The 19633-nt window shown below is 45.0% G+C and overlaps 1 pseudogene across 1 annotated transcript; it reads left to right on the top strand.

Annotated features, from left to right (window-relative positions):
- The first annotated feature begins 4923 nt into the window (after nucleotides 1-4923).
- On the top strand, nucleotides 4924-19296 carry LOC308164283 (non-structural maintenance of chromosomes element 4 homolog A-like; annotated as a pseudogene). Its single transcript has 15 exons — nucleotides 4924-5119; nucleotides 5651-5731; nucleotides 6588-6718; nucleotides 6964-7115; nucleotides 7504-7603; nucleotides 8436-8521; nucleotides 8640-8734; nucleotides 8928-8976; nucleotides 9524-9606; nucleotides 10311-10373; nucleotides 14752-14909; nucleotides 15053-15177; nucleotides 18451-18508; nucleotides 18652-18776; nucleotides 19289-19296. The product of its transcript is annotated as a non-structural maintenance of chromosomes element 4 homolog A-like (transcript).
- Nucleotides 19297-19633: the final 337 nt, after the last annotated feature.

Here is a 19633-nt window from a genome sequence, read left to right as displayed (position 1 = left end):
TAGGATCACCCTACAGAAGGCGTGGGCAAACCTTTTGGCTCAGGGGCCACATTTGGTCTTGAATACCAGGTTTCTCAATCTCATTTTCAGACTATTTTCTTTTTGATCAAGGTTTTTTTATTTTGTTTTCCGCAAGACTATTTTCTAACGGCCATATCCATTTTATTTTTTTAAATTCAGGCCTCAGAAAACAGGCAAGGGGCCACAGTTGGCCCGTGGGTCGTAGTTTGAACACCCCTGATCTACTGGCTTTTCTGGCTGATCCATGTTTGGTTATAGGATCACCCTACAGCCTGCAGCTACAGCATTCCCAGAATGGGAGGGTGGGGGACTGAGGCTAGAATGAGAGGAAGGAACCATATGGAACCAGTTGTTCTGGAGTAATAAAGGATCGCTAGAGACAAATGTGAGCATGTTCCCCTTATTTCCCATTCATTCCAGATGCTGTGGGCGTGACTTACAGAGCATAATAAGGAGACGTTTCTCATGAATGCCTCACACACTGTGTATATGAAAAGTTAGGATTAAATGAAGATATTATTTTGGGTGTAAAATGGGGATGTGGACATTGCTGGAGTGAAAAAACAGCAACTAATGTGGCCCTTGAAACAAGTCTCAGTAGAGAGTGCAGTATACTCATTGTACAGCCACATATGCACCTTGTCATGATACCATATCAGTTATCAATCAAACATGTTGATCACTGTTCTCTTATTGCAAACACATACAGTACAGTATAAGTAACTCACCGATGTTTCCCCTTTTCTTGCTAAATGTAAGAATTGAAACACTCAATCTTAATGATAAGTCTAACAACTTAAACTCAATATCTATAGATGTATGTTGTATAGCCTCGCCTTCAAGGTCGAGTCACAAAACTGATGCTCTCTTCTCTCCTCCATTTATTTTTATAGAGAAGTTACTCCTCAGACTAAGGGGCTGGCATCGCCATAAAACGTGATCAGTGGTTTGGTTCAAAGTGTTAACTCCACATGTGACACACGATCCACTACATCCACTTGTTATTCACAACAACAGCTTTGATTTAGAGATAACATCTTACTTAGAACTATTAAAGTTGTTTTGTAGTAGTATTTGTGTATTATTTCCTTTATTCATATTCATTTATTCATTTTTGCAAAGGAGGCTACATGTTTCTCTGTTTATATATGTAGACATTATGATCACTATTATGTAGTATCTATTTATTTCCATAAATTATTTCTGTTTACTTTCTCTTCCCATTCGTATGATTATGATCTTTAGCGCCTGTGTAAGGTACCTGTTTTACGTTGTGAAATAGATTCACTGCTCAGTCTCACATTGTGACATAATAAAATATATAACAAATAAAAGAATATATTGAACTATCATATCACATTATCATCATAATATTATGCCTTAAAGCAGAAAGATCCATGAAATATGTGGAATTTATCTGGGTACAATTCAATTTGACAAAATACTTTGGAATATCAGTTGTTTCTAATGAAAATACTGCATGAAGCCATCTTTTAAATTCATAACATTTGCTATAACATACACCCACTGAACACTTTATTAGGAACACATCTATTATACCTGTCAACAGTCCAAGCTGGTGGAGGTGGTGTAATAGTGTGGTGAATGTTTTCATGGCACACTTTGGGCCCATCATTTATCGCTTGAATGCCACACCCTATTTAAGTATTGTTGCTGACCTTGTGCATCCCTTCATAGCCACAATGTAACATCTTCTAATGGATACCTCCAGCATGATAATGCACCATTTCACACTGCAAAAGTTGTCTCAAACTGGTTTCAACATGACAATGAGTTCAGTGTTCTTCAGTGGCCTTCCCAGTCACCAGATCTCAATCCAATAGAACACCTTTGGGATGTGGTAGAACAGGAGATTCACAGCTTGAATATGCACCTGAAAAAGACTGTAAGAATTGCATGAATGTCAACATGGACCAGTCTCAAAGGAATGTATCCAACAGCTTGTGGAATCAATGGAACAAATAATTGGGGCTGTTTTGAAAGCAAAGGGAGGCCCTACCCAGTATAGTGTATAGTTAGTATAGTGTTCCTAATAAAGTGAATGTATATTTGATCATACCGTGATATTTCATATTTCACTTTCATGTATTCAAAAGTTCAAAAGGCTTGCACTGTTTATCTGTGGGCTAGAAACAGAAGTAACGTGAGAGAGGTCCTTGAATGCAGCCCTCTCAAAGGCATGTACCATCACTTCCTTGTACTGTACGGTAAACACAGGTCTGGCAGGTGTGGCTCTGAAACAACAAGGAAGTGTTTTTCACAAAAATCCCTCCTCTTCCAGTCTGTAGTCATTAAGAGTCACATAGACATTGGTCTAAACAGTTCTTATCAATACATTATTGGCCCAAACAGGCCACGGTATACCAATAAGGAAATAAGATAAGTTAAACATAGTTCCTTTCATGGGACCTGAAGGTTGATTCATTATATTAGATTTCTATGGACACTTGCTAGATTAGATTAGATTAGATTTATTGTCCCAAGGGGGAAATTCATTTTCACACCACTGTACAGTATACATACGTATAGACATACAACACCATATAACACAGACAACAACAGACAGTACTACACATGACAGATACACAAGTACACACACTCAGCGCGGTCTATTATTAGGCAACAATGACTGCGGGGATCAGGCTTTTGCCAAAGCGAGCCCTTTTGCACCTTAGCGTTCTGTACCTACGCCCGGATGGCAGTGGGGCGAGGTACAGATTGAGTGGGTCCCATTTTATTGTGGTTGCGATGCGTGAGATGGCCCTGTTGTTTAGTGCTGTGAGGTTGGGTGTGGGGAGTCCAATTATCCTGTCTGCAGTGTTGGTGATGTGTGTGAGTTTGGCCCGGTTGATGACTGTGAGCATGTTGAAGAAGCAGGAGGAACAGTACATGAGGATGGGCTGGATAATGCTCTGGTACAGTAGTAGGAGAAGAAGGGGGGAAACATACAGACCTTTAAGTTTGCGGATGACGGATAATCTTTGTTTGCTCCTTTTAAAGTATAACTGTCAATTGAGTATAAACTGTCGACCATTTCAACTGCTTGGCGTCAACATCTTTCTTTTGTTTTACTCACATTGAGGTGGAGATGGTTGTCCTCTCACCACTTAGTGAAGTGTGTGATGGAGCTGTGGTAGTCCAGGGCGGAGTGGTTGTCTGTGAGCAGGGCAAGAATGGCTGTGTCGTCTGAGTACTTAAGTTAGGTAGTGATGGGTGATGGACTGGTGCAGTCGTTGGTGTAGACTTGTGTAGAGGAATGCGCTCAACACACAACCCTGCGGTGCTCCGGTGTTGATGGTGAGTGCAGGTGCTAGCGATGCTATGGACAATTGCTAGGGATGCTATGGACAATTGCTAGGGATGCTATGGACAATTGCTTGGGACACTTGGTTGGGATGCTATGGACACTTGGTAGGGACACTTGGTAGGGATGCTTCCTAGTGGCTAGTGCCCTTGGTAGGGACACTTCCTTGTGACTAGTGCCCATGGTAGGGACACTTCCTAGTGACTAGTGCCCATGGTAGGGACACTTTTTAGTGACTATTACCGATGGTATGGATGCTTCCTAGTGACTAGTGCCTGTGGGATCACAGGGCAGGTAGTCTGTCCTTCTACAGCGTCTCCTCTGACACCATGACCCTCCTCCACAGAGTCCAGACCACCTTCACTCAGCCCCTCTATCCTGGGTTTGGGGTGTATGGTGACCATGGTGACAGTGCTGAGCTGTGTGAGCTGGAGTAGAGAAGCGCACACACACACACACTTACTTTGTGCTAGAGGTTTTCATACCGTTGGACTCAGCTCGATGAGTAGATGTGAAAAGAGGTGTCACACTTAGTGTGTGTGTGTGTGTGTGTGTGTGTGTGTGTGAGTGTGTGTATGTGAGTGAGTGTGTGTGTGTGTGTGTGTGAGAGTGTGAGTGTGTGTGTGTATGTGTCTGTCTGTGTGTGTGTGTGTGTGTGTGTGTGTGTGTGTATGTGTCTGTCTGTGTGTCAATTATTTTCTTAATCACATAACAGAGACTTTAGTGAAAGACAGGAAGTAAGGAGGAGAGGGTATTGCAGCAGGGCATGGATCTGAACCCATGCCGACATGGGCATATGTGACACTGGCTGGTCAATTGAGCCGCAAGTCGGCAACCAATCAAAATGTTCTGATTTTTATTTTGAAACACGGAAATACATTTCAACGTTGTTGAAAATCACAACACAAACTCGCTAGTCAAGCCAAAATACTGCGACGCAATGGATTGAGTGAGTAATCGGGGAAGGGGCGCGTCGTCGGTGTGACGCAGAAGCATAAATCCGTTTATTATTTATTTTGTTTCATTGAAACAAAGATTGATTATTGTATGTATTAAATGTTTTGGAAGGTCCAAATTCAAATATTTCATGAGTCATTATTTGAATTTGCAATGGGAACGTATGTTAAGCCAGAGAGACTGGACAACAGGGTGACATTCACAGGTGTGCAGACTTGAGAAGGTGAGGTACAACATGCACTGGAGCCCGCGGCCACTGCCGCGGCCACACGACTAATCGCGACTAATCGAAAAAACAATCGACAGATTAGTCGACTACCAAAATAATCGTTAGTTGCAGCCCTAGTCTGAAGGTTGCCTGTTCGATACTTGATTGATTTATTTATTTTTATTTTTACATTTAACCGAAGCCTTCATGCAAATCGATTTACAATATATATATATATATATCTGTCTAAGTGAATCACCGTGGCATTCTTAATCCAACATCCACCACAGAAGGGTTAGCTACACTTCTTTACTAATCCAAACGTTTCCCCCCCCCCCCCCCCCCCCCATCACGTCTCAGTTTGGAAGAGGAAAAGAGGTTAGAAGACCACAGAACACCTAATTCGTCCAAGATGAGCCGGAGAGCAGTAAACAGAGGTGAAGAGTCCATGGCCAGACAGGATGGGAGAGCGGAGAAGGGCGGAGACACAGGTGGTGATGATGATGAGGCAGGATGCAGTCCGGTAGACATGATGGATGATGGTGATGACCTGGCTCGAAGGAGTGAGATCCGGAGCAAGTACCGAGACCTCATCAGCACGGTTCAACGTGAGTGGAGGACACTTAAGCAATATCACACGAGAGGGAGTGTGTTATACTGAATATCAGCACGGCTGTGATTCGGTCGTAGGTACGAGGCCGCAGACCTCGAGTGTGATATTGCTTTTATACAACAGTTCTACAGCGCGATTTATTAGTTAACAGTAATAAGCGACAACAGATTATGATTTGTTTGTTTATTTAATCATAAAAATAAACAAAAAATAGTTCCGCAACTGAACTTCAAATGGACGGTTGCCTAGTAACCTGAACACAAACATGTAGTCTAATTAACGGTCATTTAGTAGAACATCTGTGCGGCGGAGTGATACATAGTTAAAGGTCCCAGTGCTGTTATACTGTATATCAGCACTCATGGAATGCCTCTTGTCCAATCAAATTACTTGGTCGGAACTAACTGTTGTATAAAGCATGATAGTCTTGTTTAGGACTGCCATATTTCCCCCACTTTGTGTAACTATTTTTGACACCTTTCAGGGATACTGAGTTGGCTTGACCATTGATTATATCTGTTCACAGAAAACCGAGAGGACATGTTGAAACCCAAAAACAACAAACTCACTGAGGTTCTGGAGGAGGCCAACAAACTTTTTAAAGAAGGTATGCTATGATAAATATTCTCTCTCACCTTTCTGCATAAGGCATGGGCCGGAGTCCAAAATTGTGAAGTTCATTTTCGCCCTAAGTATTTTGTCGACGGTCTCTTTTACGCCATGGAAAAGGCAGAAACCAGAATGAAGAAGAAGTAAACAATGTTAGTGAGCCCATCTGTTCGGTACATGATAGATCTATTTTGGGAGTTGCACTTGAATTATGAAATGCCATCGTCGCGGAGTAAGTGGCTTTGTTCAAGCCTGTTTTCTATTGTCAAACATTGTAACCTCAGGGCTGTGGTTATAGTTTCTAAATAATGTGCATTATCTTTACTGTTCAAAGAAACAACTTCACCTGTTTATTTGTGTGCGTCTCTCGTCTATCTTGGTTTACTAAACTTTATTTAAACCACACAATACCAACGATGGCATCAGTGATGTTAGTCCAGTGAATGCAAGTAAACTGTTTGAACCTTTTTATCTTAGTGAATAGAGTTTACCCACCTTGCTTTGTGTGCTATTTGTTTTAGGGTTTTCCAACCTATTCAATCCATGGTGTTCAGGGTTTAACCTACTATATTAAAAAAAGGGGGGTCACATGTAGAAACTGTTGAAATTCCTACACTGTTCATCTGATTACCCTCAAATTACCCTCAATCAATGCTGAACGTCTGCACATCTTGATTGTTTCATTTCAAGTCTATTGTGGTGGTGTAAAGAGCCAAAATTATGAACGTTCTGTCAGTGTCCAAATATATATGGACCTATGAACTCTATAAGCAAAGTGCCTCTTCCCACCACCTTTCACAGTCCATTTCCCCTCCTGCTTTAATAATGACGTCGCTCTTTGTTTTCCCTCACAGTTCATCAGCCCCGGGAGGCAGTGCTGGATGCCCAGCTCCTCATTCTAGCAACAGACCTTGGCAAAGAGAAGGCCAGCCAACTGCATGCTGGGGGATCTACCTTTGACCCGGCTGCCTTCACTGAGAACCTTGTGAGTCAGAGTAGGAGGTGGTGGAGGATGAAGATAGTAGTTACTCTGATAGAAATCATCTCTAGTAATCTCCCAGAAGCAAAGTATCTTTGTCAGGGACCATATCATTGTATCTGCATTTAACTAGCCAGATGTCAGGATGTCTATTGATATGGTTGTCACAAGTCTTGTCAAATTTGCTTGTTCAGGACTTTGTATAAGTCTGATTGCTGAAACACTGTTTGTGTTTTGGATGGATTACCCAGCTCTCCTTCATGGGGCTGAATCGATTGGAGGATGAGGAGGAGGAAGCAGAGAAGGATGGCGCAACCGGCGGCTACCTACCCGCTGATGCCTGGCAGAAGTTGGCTAAGAGAGCAGAGTGCTGCTTCAGGACAGCCCCGACCTTCCACTACATGTGAGTGTCTCCTTCTCCTTCACCTCTTTGTGAGGATCGAGACAAAGGTGTCTACCGTACTGACCAACATGTGTCTTGTTATCCGACCAGCATATAAACCTGACTCAATTGTCACCCTATGTTCAGTCCTGAGCCTTCACTGTCGTATGTATCTGTATTTACCTGAGTTTCCTAGTAAAGTACCTACGTTTTGGATTATTGTGAACCTTGACGCCTGCGTTATTGCAGCACTTGGGTACACACACACCACTCCATCTCGTTATGTGCATGGAAGAAATTGATCAAGTTGACTAATAATAACTAATTGTTATCGTCTTGGATGATTTTCCCCTGTATTTTTGCATGGAGAGTATATCTCTGATTAATCCCAGTGTCTGTTTTCTACCAGGCTGGGCTCGTTCCCGGCAGAGCCACCTCCACCAAGGCAACGGGTAGAGAGGCAGAGGAAGGTGCCCGGCCAGGAAGCCAAGAGGACCATGCCCATGCAGGTCTCTGTACTTCACACACTCAACATATCGTGGCGTTAGAATTATAAGGTTCTATCTCCATTTTTGTCAAAATTGAGTTTTTTTACATAATCTGATCCATTAGGTGTTTATTAAAGCCTGTGTGGTGTTATTTTTAAAATGTTGACATTTTTGAGTTAGTAATTCATAAAATACAAAGGTTCCATCTGACAAAACATAATGGAATGTAAAAACTTTGACGCTCAATATCTCTGAACTACCGTAGACGGAGATAGAACCGTATAATTCTAAGCTCACGATTTGTGTTTGGAGGATAGTGATGTTACCTAATTTATGTATTTTTTAGAGGGGGGGGTCTACGTCTCATCCAAGTCACATGATGCGTGAGCTAACATCTTCCTGTCTGCTAAACTCCACTGCTGTTGGAATAACGTTTAGCTTCAGGCAGCTAGGTACAAGTCCAGACAGTGTGGAGTATCATTGTTAGACCACCATTAGTGCTATCTATTTATAGCACCACTATAACTCGTGCTACTAGTTATATATCACATATCAGACTCCATCTTTTGGCCAGCAACGGTAACTTTTCCACCTACCTCAAATCTATGGACCGCTTTCAAATAAACACAACAACTCTGTAAAAAGCAAAGGAGCACAACACTTTCTGGTAGCTTTTTAGTCATACGTTTGAATACCTAATTGTTACCAATTCACACACGGTGTGGCGCTACATCATTTGTGGAGGACGACATGTTTACACTTGTTTGTCATTTTAAGTGAGGTCACCCAGAGTCCAAGATGGGGGAAATAGGTCATGTTTTTTAACTGTAGTTTGCTTGACTTTATCTTGCAGTTGATGAACTTTGAAGAATCCCACCAGGAGGCAACTGAGAAGGAGGTAGAGAGGATTCTGGGATACTTGCGAAGCTACTGATGACCGTGAGTTTTGACTGTTGTTTTGATATATATTATATTGTATTATATATATCGACTTGATGTTTACATTTAAGTTAATAATTGTATATCAGATCGATAGCCGTTGTGTCTCTCTTCACAGCGACATCACCTATCTCATATTATGCGTTTGTGATCGATCCCAACTCGTTCTCGCGGACAGTGGAGAACATTTTCCATACGTCTTTTCTGATCAGGGTGAGTGGCTTATGTTTGATAGGTATAGTTATCAATCGATGGGGGGGGCAACCACCACTGCAGCACTGCTACTCATTTATGAGATGCAGATAGTACTGTATATACATAGGGAGATACAACTTTAAGATTCCTACATTTACTATTACATAGCCAATGGAAGAATTATTGTATTCCTATATTTTGTGTTCCTTAGGATGGTTTGGCAAGGATGTACCTGGATAACGACAAGTTGCCTTGTATCGGTAAGAAAAAAACTACATTTCCCATCACACCTTCCGTACGCATGTGTATGAGTCTTTAATGAGTCATAAATATGTGTGCAGGTCGTGAGCTTAGAATGATAAGGTTCTAGGTCTATCTCCGTTTAGGGTAGTTCAGAGATATTGAGCGTCAAAGTTTTTACATTCCATTATGTTTTGTGAGATGAAACCTTTGTATTTTATGAATTACTAACAAAAAAAAATCAACATTTAAAAAATAACACCACACAGGCATTAGTAAACACCTAATGGATCAGATTATATAAAAAACTCAATTTTGACAAAAATGGAGATAGAACCTTATAATTCTAACGTCACAAGGTGTTGTGGTTGTATTAGCCGCCCTGGTAGGAGTAATATCTGTGAGGTTTCATGTTTACGAGTCCTGTTCTTGATGTTGCTTCCTTCCCATTATTCTGCAAGAATTATCTCAGGTTGTTCTGCAGGAATAACAGGTCGTTATTAATGTGAGTGCATGTGATTCAATAATACTGGGTCATTATTAATGTGAGTGCTTCATGTGATTCAGCTCCTGTGGAGGAAGGGGAGGTGGAGGCTGGAGGGTCGTCCACACAGCAGTGTGTCATCTCCATCAGCCGTAAGAGCTGGAGGGTGAGGGATGCTCTAGCTCTATACCCATCACTCTAGCTCTATACCCATCACTCTAGCTCTATACCCATCACTCTAGCTCTATACTCATCACTCTAGTTCTATACTCATCACTCTAGCTCTATACTCATCACTCTAGCTCTATACTCATCACTCTAGCTCTATACTCATCACTCTAGCTCTATACCCATCACTCTAGCTCTATACTCATCACTCTAGCTCTATACCCATCACTCTAGCTCTATACTCATCACTCTAGCTCTATACTCATCACTCTAGCTCTATACCCATCACTCTAGTTCTATACCCACCACTCTATACCCATCACTCTAGCTCTATACTCATCACTCTAGCTCTATACCCATCACTCTAGCTCTATACTCATCACTCTAGCTCTATACCCATCACTCTAGTTCTATACCCACCACTCTAGCTCTATACCCATCACTCTAGCTCTATACTCATCACTCTAGCTCTATACCCATCACTCTAGCTCTGTACCCATCAGACCCTTTGTATCTTACTCACTAAGCTCATCTATCTCACACACCAAACATCATATTTTTGTTCATAACTTAAAGGACTTTTTTAATGCTCTTTTTCAACAAGTTAATATAATTTATGTTCACACATTTGACAACCAGCTGATTGTAAAAAGGTTGTTTTATTTGATGTCATCTCATGCTTTGTTGTTTTCTGTCTCCTAGGAACTCATTGATGTCTTTGACATAACGGAGCCCTTAATCCATGCTCCAAGCACACAGGCTCAGGCAGATTGAGGCATCAGAAGCTGTTAATACAATTTTTTTGGAAATGTTCATTTGTTTAGTTCTGACCTTTCTGAGCGACGATAATTAATATTTTCTTAGTTAATTCACAATTATTTTTTTATAGCACGATCATTTCTATGTAGGATAGATAATTTATAATTTGCGATCTGAAGAAGAGAATATAAGAAAAGAAGAATTTTATGTTCATAGAGTTGTATGGGTCAAAGTTGAAAGTTCGCCACAACTATCGCATGCCCTGCGTTCGCCTACAATGGCTAAACATCATCCAGATTTGATCTTCTGCAGAAAACAAGCCGGTGTTGGTAAGGTCTTACATTTTAATTCAGTAGATGTAAGCGCATTGATAGTGTGTGGTATTTGGCAATGGTCAGTCGAAAGAATGTTACCACAGAGAAGGAGAGAACCAAACCAATCTGTCAATTGTATTGTATTTTTATCTTGTTATTAAAGTTTGGACTGTTGTTTGACGTTTAGCAATTCCGGGTTTTTGTTTCAGTTTAAAGGGTTAGCCGGTTTGTTATTTTTCATTCATGATAAACGTGTACCGTGTGGCAGCCCTCTCACTATGTGCTGTGGCCAGACGTTTTCCACAGAACTTTTTTTCAACACTTTCATTTTTAAAGGTTTGAACATTGATAAATTTACCTTCAGTATCATACACGGGGAAGAAATTGATACATCATTTATTTGCATACATCTAGCCTTGCTTTTCCCGCTTTGACACACAGAAACACTAATATTATTAATTTCTATCCTCCCGCTATCCTTGTTCTGCTCAGACTAGCAGAGATTTTGTATGACAGCGATCTGACCAGTGTAACCCTAACCCTGTATGAGGAGAAAAAACTAAGCACATAGGATAATTACATTGGAGTCAGATTATCAATATTAGACATGTTTTGCTATCAACAAAACATAGCCAAAAGTCTCTGCCAAACATTCATGTGAAAACTGATATTATTATATTTGCTCTACAGCCTGAGTCAGTTCAACCATTCTTCCTGTTCTAAAATGGTCATTGTATTCCTGCTATTTTTATGCAATAAAACGTATGTCACCCCATTATTCTATCCAGACTGTTTGAGAGTCTAGTTTCCTCCTTGTAGCTACAGTATCAGTGCACCCAGGTGGCAGGCTGCAGGTTATGATGTTGTCCACATGAGGGCGCTGGTGATCCCACTGCTTTTCCATTCCATGGAGTGGAATGTTACTGTGCTGCTACACAGCTGGATACATTCATCAATAATAGGAGGCCTTTCATATAAATAAAAACATTGGAAAATATAACAGTTTTTTATACTGCTGCTGAAACAATTCGGAGTGCCAGATGTGTGATAGTTTCAACCACTGAATAGGAAATATTCTCATGAAGTTCTGGATTCGCCAATTCGCTTTGTGTTGTGCTGACGACAGTTGACCACCAGATGGCGCCGTGCCTAGTGTTTCTGCTATATGGCCGTGATGATAGCGCCCTCACGTGTTCATACATTAGTATTGCAGTGTATCTGTTACGTTCTACGTTCGCTAGGGAGAAGAAGAAGTAACAAAGTATTACTGGTGTTATGTAACAAGGAGTTTTATTATAGCAAGGATAAATTAAAGTCTTATTGGTATTGAGAAAAACAGAACTGGAGTTACAACAAATGCTTCAAACAAAAATAAACAATAAACTCATCCGTGATGGTTCTTTAAACAATAATTACTAACAGGTTTCTAACACAAGGTATAAACTAACAAGTATCAAACTAACAAGTATCAAACTAACAAGTATCAAACTAACAAGTATCAAACTAACAAAGTAGTACAACAAAAGAATGGTGGGCACACAGCTCCTGCTGCTTTCATGTCAATGTCTTTTAAATGATGTGGCCTCTGATGATTGGCTGGTTTGGAGTTGATCGGCTGGAGTTGATTGGCTGGAGTTGATTGACCACTGCTGGAGTTGATTGGCAATTATCAAGGGGGGGGGGATCCTCTGGACTGGACTTATCTCCTATGGCTGTTAAAGAGACATACACACAAACACACAGACAACCAGGCTACTCATAGCCGTCACAGTATCAGATGAGTGCTACGTAAACGCATTTAAACAGTATTGTTCATTCAATGTACATTGTTTTGATCTCAATCATTCTAAATAAATAATGTTAACTCATTCATAAAGACAAGTGTAGTGAATCCAGAACCTGAGATAAGGAGATCAGCGAGAGAGAGAAAGCCTGTTTGAGTGTAAAGTCTGTACTAGTAGGATCTACCAATGCTCACTCAGCGACGCAACAGTTTGCCAAACACTACAATAGTGATGCATGGTGGTGTAATTGTTTTGCCCAGTGCAAGTCATGTATGCCTATAGTATCACTCTTTCTGCCCATTGATTAATTTGTATAAATGTTGTTTAGTTTGAGGAAGTGCACGGGGGCGTGACAGATGATTGAATGAGTGAGAGGAAACCACAGACACCTGTGGCAGAGTTGGCTGTGTGTTTGGAGAGCGTGCGACAATGACGTATTACTATCTTGTTATTTAAGTTTGGACTATTGTTTGACGTTTAGCAATTCCGGGGTTTTGTTTCAGTTTAAAGGGTTAGCCGGTTAGTTATTGTTCATTCATGATGAACGTGTAAAAGACGACCAAAGGGTGATGTCGTGGTTGGGTGGAGGGTGGTGATGTTGTGGTTGGGTGGAGGGTGGTGATGTCGTGGTTGGATGGAAGGTGGTGGCATTGTGGTTGGGTGGAGGGTTGTGGTTTCGTGGATGGATGGAGGGTGGTGGTGGTTTCGTGGCTGAGGGGAGGATGGTGGTTTCGTGGCTGAGGGGAGGATGGTGGTTTCGTGGCTGAGGGGAGGATGGTGGTTTCGTGGCTGAGGGGAGGGTGGTGGTGTTGTGGCTGGAAGGCTGTGGTTTCGTGGCTGGGTGGAAGGTGGTGGCATTGTGGTTGGGTGGAGGGTGGTGGTTTCGTGGCTGGGTGGAGGGTGGTGGTGTTGTGGCTGGGTGGATGGAAGGTGGTGGCATTGTGGTTGGGTGGAGGGTGGTGGTTTCATGGTTGGGTGGAGGGTGGTGGTGTCTAATATTTGTAAACACTTGTAAATATACTTTTCGCGAAGGCAATAAAGCCTTTTATTTAGGATTGGTGGTGTCGTGGCTGGGTGGAGGGTGGTAGTGTCATTGCTGGGTGGAGTGTGGTGTTGTCATGGTTGGGTGGAGGGTGGTGGTGTCATGGCTTGGTGGAGGGTGCTGGGGGTTCGAGGGTGGTGGTGTCATGGCTGGGTCGAGGGTGGTGGGGTTGGAGGGTGGTGGTGTTGAGGGTGGTGGTGTTGTGGTTGTGAATGGGTGGAGGATGGTGATGTTGTGGCTGGGTGGAGGGTGGTAGTGTTGTGGCTGGGTGGAGGTTGGTGGTGTTGTGGCTGGATGGATGGATTGAGGGTGGTGGCGTTGTGGTTAGGTGGAGGTTGGTGGTGTTGTGGCTGGATGGATGGATGGATTGAGGGTGGTGGCGTTGTGGTTAGGTGGAGGGTTGTGGTTTTGTGGCTGTGGGGAGGGTGGTGGTGTTGTTGTGGCTGGGTGGAGGTGTTGTGGCTGGGTGGAGGGTGGTGGTGTTATGGCTAGGTGGATGGATGGATTGAGGGTGGGGGCGTTGTGGTTAGGTGGAGGGTTGTGGTTTCGTGGCTGGGGGGAGGGTGATGGTGTCTAATATTTGTAAACACTTGTAAATAAATATACTTTTAGCGAAGGCAATAAATCATTTTATTTAGGATTGGTGGAGTCGTGGCTGGGTGGAGGGTGGTAGTGTCATTGCTGGGTGGAGGGTGTTGGGGTTGGAGGGTGATGGTGTCATGGCTGGGTCGAGGGTGGTGGGGTTGGAGGGTGGTGTTATGGCTGGGTGGAGTGTGTTAGGGTGGAGGGTGGTGGTGTTGTTGTGGCTCGGTGGAGGGTGGTGGTGTCATGGCTGGGTGGAGGGTGGTGGTGTCATGGCTGGGTGGAGGGTGTTTGGGTTGGAGGGTGGTTGTGTTATGGCTAGGTCGTTGGGTGAAGGGTTGAGTGTGTTAGGGTGGAGGGTGGTGTCATGGCTGGGTGGAGGGTGGTGGTGTCATGGCTGGGTGGAGGGTTTAGTGTTTTAGGGTGGAGGTTGGTGGTGTTGTGGCTGGGTGGAGGGTGGTGGTGGTGTTGTGGCTGGTTGGAGGGTGGTGGTGTCATGGATGGCTGGAGGGTGTTGGGGTTGGAGGGTGGTGTCATGGCTGGGTCACCGTCCATAAAAGGTGTGAGTGTGTGTGTGTGTACGCGTCTCTGTTTGTGTGCGTGTGTGTGTGTGTTGACCAACCTTTGTGTGTGTGAGCAAACTTGTAACGCCCCTCTCCCAGGCCTCTGGAGTGGATCGAGGAGCAGAAAACAGGGGCGTTCCTAAGTGTGTCCTAAAGGCTCAGAGGAGCCCCCTGTCTTCCTGGAGGTGCATTACAACAGCTGCCCCAACAGCACACACTCCACTGCTGCTGGTGGGCAAGGGTGTCACCTTCGACAGGTAAAACACACACACCTCCTTCTTCACCACCGCCATCATCTTCACCCTACCACCACCTCCACCACAACAGACATCACCTTTCAGGCACTCACTCATACCTTGTCCACCCTCTCTCTCCCTTTCTCTCTGCTCTCTGGTGGCAGCTGTAGGATCTCTCTGAAGCCGCCCTCGGGGATGGACGCCATGAGGGCTGACATGGGAGCTGCCGCCACTGTTTGTGCGTCCATCGTCACGACAGCAGCCCTGAACCTCCCTATCAACGTCAGCGGTGAGCTTGTGGACTCCAGTTGGACAGAGTATTCGATTTTGTAGTGTGTGAGTGTGTGTATGTATGCAAGTGGAGGAGGTGTCTGTATGACTGTATGTCTGTCTGTATGTCTGTGTGCATGTCTGCATGTCTGCGGAGGAGGTGTATGTATGTAAGTGGAGGTGGTGTCTGTATGTATGTAAGTGGAGGAGGTGTATGTATGTAAGTGGAGGTGGTGTCTGTATGTATGCAAGTGTTACAGACTTGTATGTATTGTATTATGTCCTGTGTCTGTTTTTGTTTTCATTCTGTCTGTCTCCCCCTAGGTGAAGTGGTGTGCATGTGGTTCCTCCCCTGTTGGTTATTGGGTCCTGTCCATCATCGTTATCTCGTCAGCCCTCACCTGTGTTCAATCAGTTGTCATCCAAACCCAGAAGATCATCTCCTACTTAATGTGTGTTTTGTCATGTGTAGCGAGAGAGGGAAGGGGTGGTGTTTTGTTTGACTAATTTGTTTATAATCTGTTACCAGAAATTGTTTCTTTTGTTCATAGCTGTGGGTTTAGTGTGTTGATGGACCCCTGTTTTCTCTTTTCTTCCCCACGGGAGAAGGGCTAGGTAAGATACCCTGGGGTATACATTACATCACGTAGATAACCGCTGTCTAAAAACATTAGGTAAGAAGCGAGCGGGTGTCACGCCCCGTAGTTCTGTAGCAGGTAGTTTAGGTTCCGGGTAGGTTAGTTAGTATGTGATATAGGTAGGTCAGAGGGGTAGGGAAGAATAGGGTTGTGTTTTGTTGTGACACCGTTCGCATGGTCCTTCTCCTACCCTTTGTTAATCCCCAGTTGTTTTTGGGTCATTGTTAATGTTATATGACTGTTGTCAGTAATATTTGTAAACACTTGTAAGAGGGTGGTGTCATGGCTGGGTGGAGGTTGGTGATGTTGTGGCTGGGTGGAGGGTGGTGATGTTGTGGCAGGGTGGAGGGTGGTGATGTCGTGGCTGGGTGGAGGTTGGTTGGGTGGATGGATGGAGGGTGGTGGTGGTTTCGTGGCTGAGGGGAGGATGGTGGTTTCGTGGCTGAGGGGAGGATGGTGGTTTCGTGGCTGAGGGGAGGATGGTGTTTTCGTGGCTGAGGGGAGGATGGTGGTTTCGTGGCTGAGGGGAGGATGGTGGTTTCGTGGCTGAGGGGAGGATGGTGGTTTCGTGGCTGAGGGGAGGATGGTGGTTTCGTGGCTGAGGGGAGGGTGGTGGTTTCGTGGCTGAGGGGAGGATGGTGGTTTCGTGGCTGAGGGGAGGATGGTGGTTTCGTGGCTGAGGGGAGGATGGTGGTTTCGTGGCTGAGGGGAGGATGGTGGTTTCGTGGCTGAGGGGAGGATGGTGGTTTCGTGGCTGAGGGGAGGATGGTGATGTTGTGGCTGGGTGGAGGGTGATGTTGTGGCTGGGTGGAGGGTGGTGGTTTTGTGGCTGGGTGGAGGGTGGTGGTTTTGTGGCTGGGTGGAGGGTGGTGGTTTCGTGGCTGGGTGGAGGGTGGTGGTGTTGTGGCTGGGTGGATGGAAGGTGGTGGCATTGTGGTTGGGTGGAGGGTTGTGGTTTCGTGGCTGGGGGGAGGGTGGTGGTGTCTAATATTTGTAAACACTTGTAAATATACTTTTCGCGAAGGCAATAAAGCCTTTTATTTAGGATTGGTGGTGTCGTGGCTGGGTGGAGGGTGGTAGTGTCATTGCTGGGTGGAGTGTGGTGTTGTCATGGTTGGGTGGAGGGTGGTGGTGTCATGGCTTGGTGGAGGGTGCTGGGTGTTGGGGTTGGAGGGTGGTGGTGTCATGGCTGGGTCGAGGGTGGTGGGGTTGGAGGGTGGTGGTGTTGAGGGTGGTGGTGTTGTGGTTGTGAATGGGTGGAGGATGGTGATGTTGTGGCTGGGTGGAGGGTGGTAGTGTTGTGGCTGGGTGGAGGGTGGTGGTTTCGTGGCTGGGTAGAGGGTGATAGTGTTGTGGCTGGGTGGATGGAAGGTGGTGGCATTGTGGTTGGGTGGAGGGTTGTGGTTTCGTGGCTGGGGGGAGGGTGGTGGTGTCTAATATTTGTAAACACTTGTAAATATACTTTTCGCGAAGGCAATAAGCCTTTTATTTAGGATTGGTGGTGTCGTGGCTGGGTGGAGGGTGGTAGTGTCATTGCTGGGTGGAGTGTGGTGTTGTCATGGTTGGGTGGAGGGTGGTGGTGTCATGGCTTGGTGGAGGGTGCTGGGTGTTGGGGTTGGAGGGTGGTGGTGTCATGGCTGGGTCGAGGTTGGAGGGTGGTGGTGTTGTGGTTGTGAATGGGTGGAGGTTGGTGTTGTGGCTGGATGGATGGATGGATTGAGGGTGGTGGCGTTGTGGTTAGGTGGAGGGTTGTGGTTTTGTGGCTGGGGGGAGGGTGGTGGTGTTGTTGTGGCTGGGTGGAGGTGTTGTGGCTGGGTGGAGGGTGGTGGTGTTATGGCTGGGTGGATGGATGGATTGAGGGTGGTGGCGTTGTGGTTAGGTGGAGGGTTGTGGTTTCGTGGCTGGGGGGAGGGTGGTGGTGTCTAATATTTGTAAACACTTGTAAATAAATATACTTTTAGCGAAGGCAATAAATCATTTTATTTAGGATTGGTGGAGTCGTGGCTGGGTGGAGGGTGGTAGTGTCATTGCTGGGTGGAGGGTGTTGGGGTTGGAGGGTGATGGTGTCATGGCTGGGTCGAGGGTGGTGGGGTTGGAGGGTGGTGTTATGGCTGGGCTGAGTGTGTTAGGGTGGAGGGTGGTGGTGTTGTTGTGGCTGGGTGGAGGGTGGTGGTGTCATGGCTGGGTGGAGGGTGTTTGGGTTGGAGGGTGGTTGTGTTATGGCTAGGTCATTGGGTGAAGGGTTGAGTGTGTTAGGGTGGAGGGTGGTGTCATGGCTGGGTGGAGGGTGGTGGTGTCATGGCTGGGTGGAGGGTTTAGTGTTTTAGGGTGGAGGTTGGTGGTGTTGTGGCTGGGTGGAGGGTGGTAGTGGTGTTGTGGCTGGTTGGAGGGTGGTGGTGTCATGGCTGGCTGGAGGGTGTTGGGGTTGGAGGGTGGTGTCATGGCTGGGTCACCGTCCATAAAAGGTGTGAGTGTGTGTGTGTACGCGTCTCTGTTTGTGTGTGTGCGTGTGTGTGTGTTGACCAACCTTTGTGTGTGTGAGCAAACTTGTAACGCCTCTGGAGTGGATCGAGGAGCAGAAAACGGGGGCGTTCCTAAGTGTGTCCTAAAGGCTCAGAGGAGCCCCCTGTCTTCCTGGAGGTGCATTACAACAGCTGCCCCAACAGCACACACTCCACTGCTGCTGGTGGGCAAGGGTGTCACCTTCGACAGGTAAAACACACACACCTCCTTCTTCACCACCGCCATCATCTTCACCCTACCACCACCTCCACCACAACAGACATCACCTTTCAGGCACTCACTCATACCTTGTCCACCCTCTCTCTCCCTTTCTCTCTGCTCTCTGGTGGCAGCTGTGGGATCTCTCTGAAGCCGCCCTCGGGGATGGACGCCATGAGGGCTGACATGGGAGCTGCCGCCACTGTTTGTGCGTCCATCGTCACGGCAGCAGCCCTGAACCTCCCTATCAACGTCAGCGGTGAGCTTGTGGACTCCAGTTGGACACAGAGTATTCGATTTTGTAGTGTGTGAGTGTGTGTATGTATGCAAGTGGAGGAGGTGTCTGTATGTCTGCATGTCTGCGGAGGAGGTGTATGTATGTAAGTGGAGGTGGTGTCTGTATGTAATATATATTATAGTATTAGTGGTAACACGGATGACGTCGCAAGTAAGTAGCAAGCTGGCTCCAATTTTGAGGCAAATGTATCGTAAAAAGTCGTAACGCTCTATGTAAAGCCAATGTATGTGATTCCTAACTAGCTACATTAGAATTTTCATTTACAAATCATTATTCGTCTAACTAAGTCATTGGTAGCTAGCTACATACTTTGTGTTATTGTTATTCTATTAGCCTACTAAAGTAGCTAGCTAGTATTTAAAATGTTGTTGTTGCGAGATAATACGGAGCTAGTTATCTGCACTTGGAAAGTGTGTATCAGGACTGACATGTTGTTCTTTTTTGCTGTTGTGTTGACATGTTTCCCCATTTAGCCTGGTAATGGACGATAGTCGTGAACATGGAACTAGACGAAGACAAAGTGTTGGTCCTGTTGGAGTGGGTAAGTAAGAAGTTAGGCTCAATTCTGTAGCTTACTATTTGATATGACATGGCACAGGCCATAGCTAGCAAGCTCTAGTAGTTGATATTGATAATTGTTCATGCAGACTCAAACCTTTTTCTCATCTCCAGATCAACAGCTTGAAATTGGACCAACCATTGCTACAAATCAATCAGTTACAAGATGGCTTGTTGTTGCTGAGATTAATGCATAACTTGTGAGTAAAGCGAATGTGCTTGGTTATATTTTACATTAAATTCCTACAGTGGGGTGCAAA

Source organism: Nansenia antarctica (genome assembly GCF_963989245.1).
Source record: "Nansenia antarctica genome assembly, chromosome: 8".
NCBI classification, from domain to species: domain Eukaryota; kingdom Metazoa; phylum Chordata; class Actinopteri; order Argentiniformes; family Microstomatidae; genus Nansenia; species Nansenia antarctica.
The sequence above is the reverse complement of the archived record's forward strand: the minus strand, read 5'-3'. Positions and strand labels throughout refer to the sequence as shown.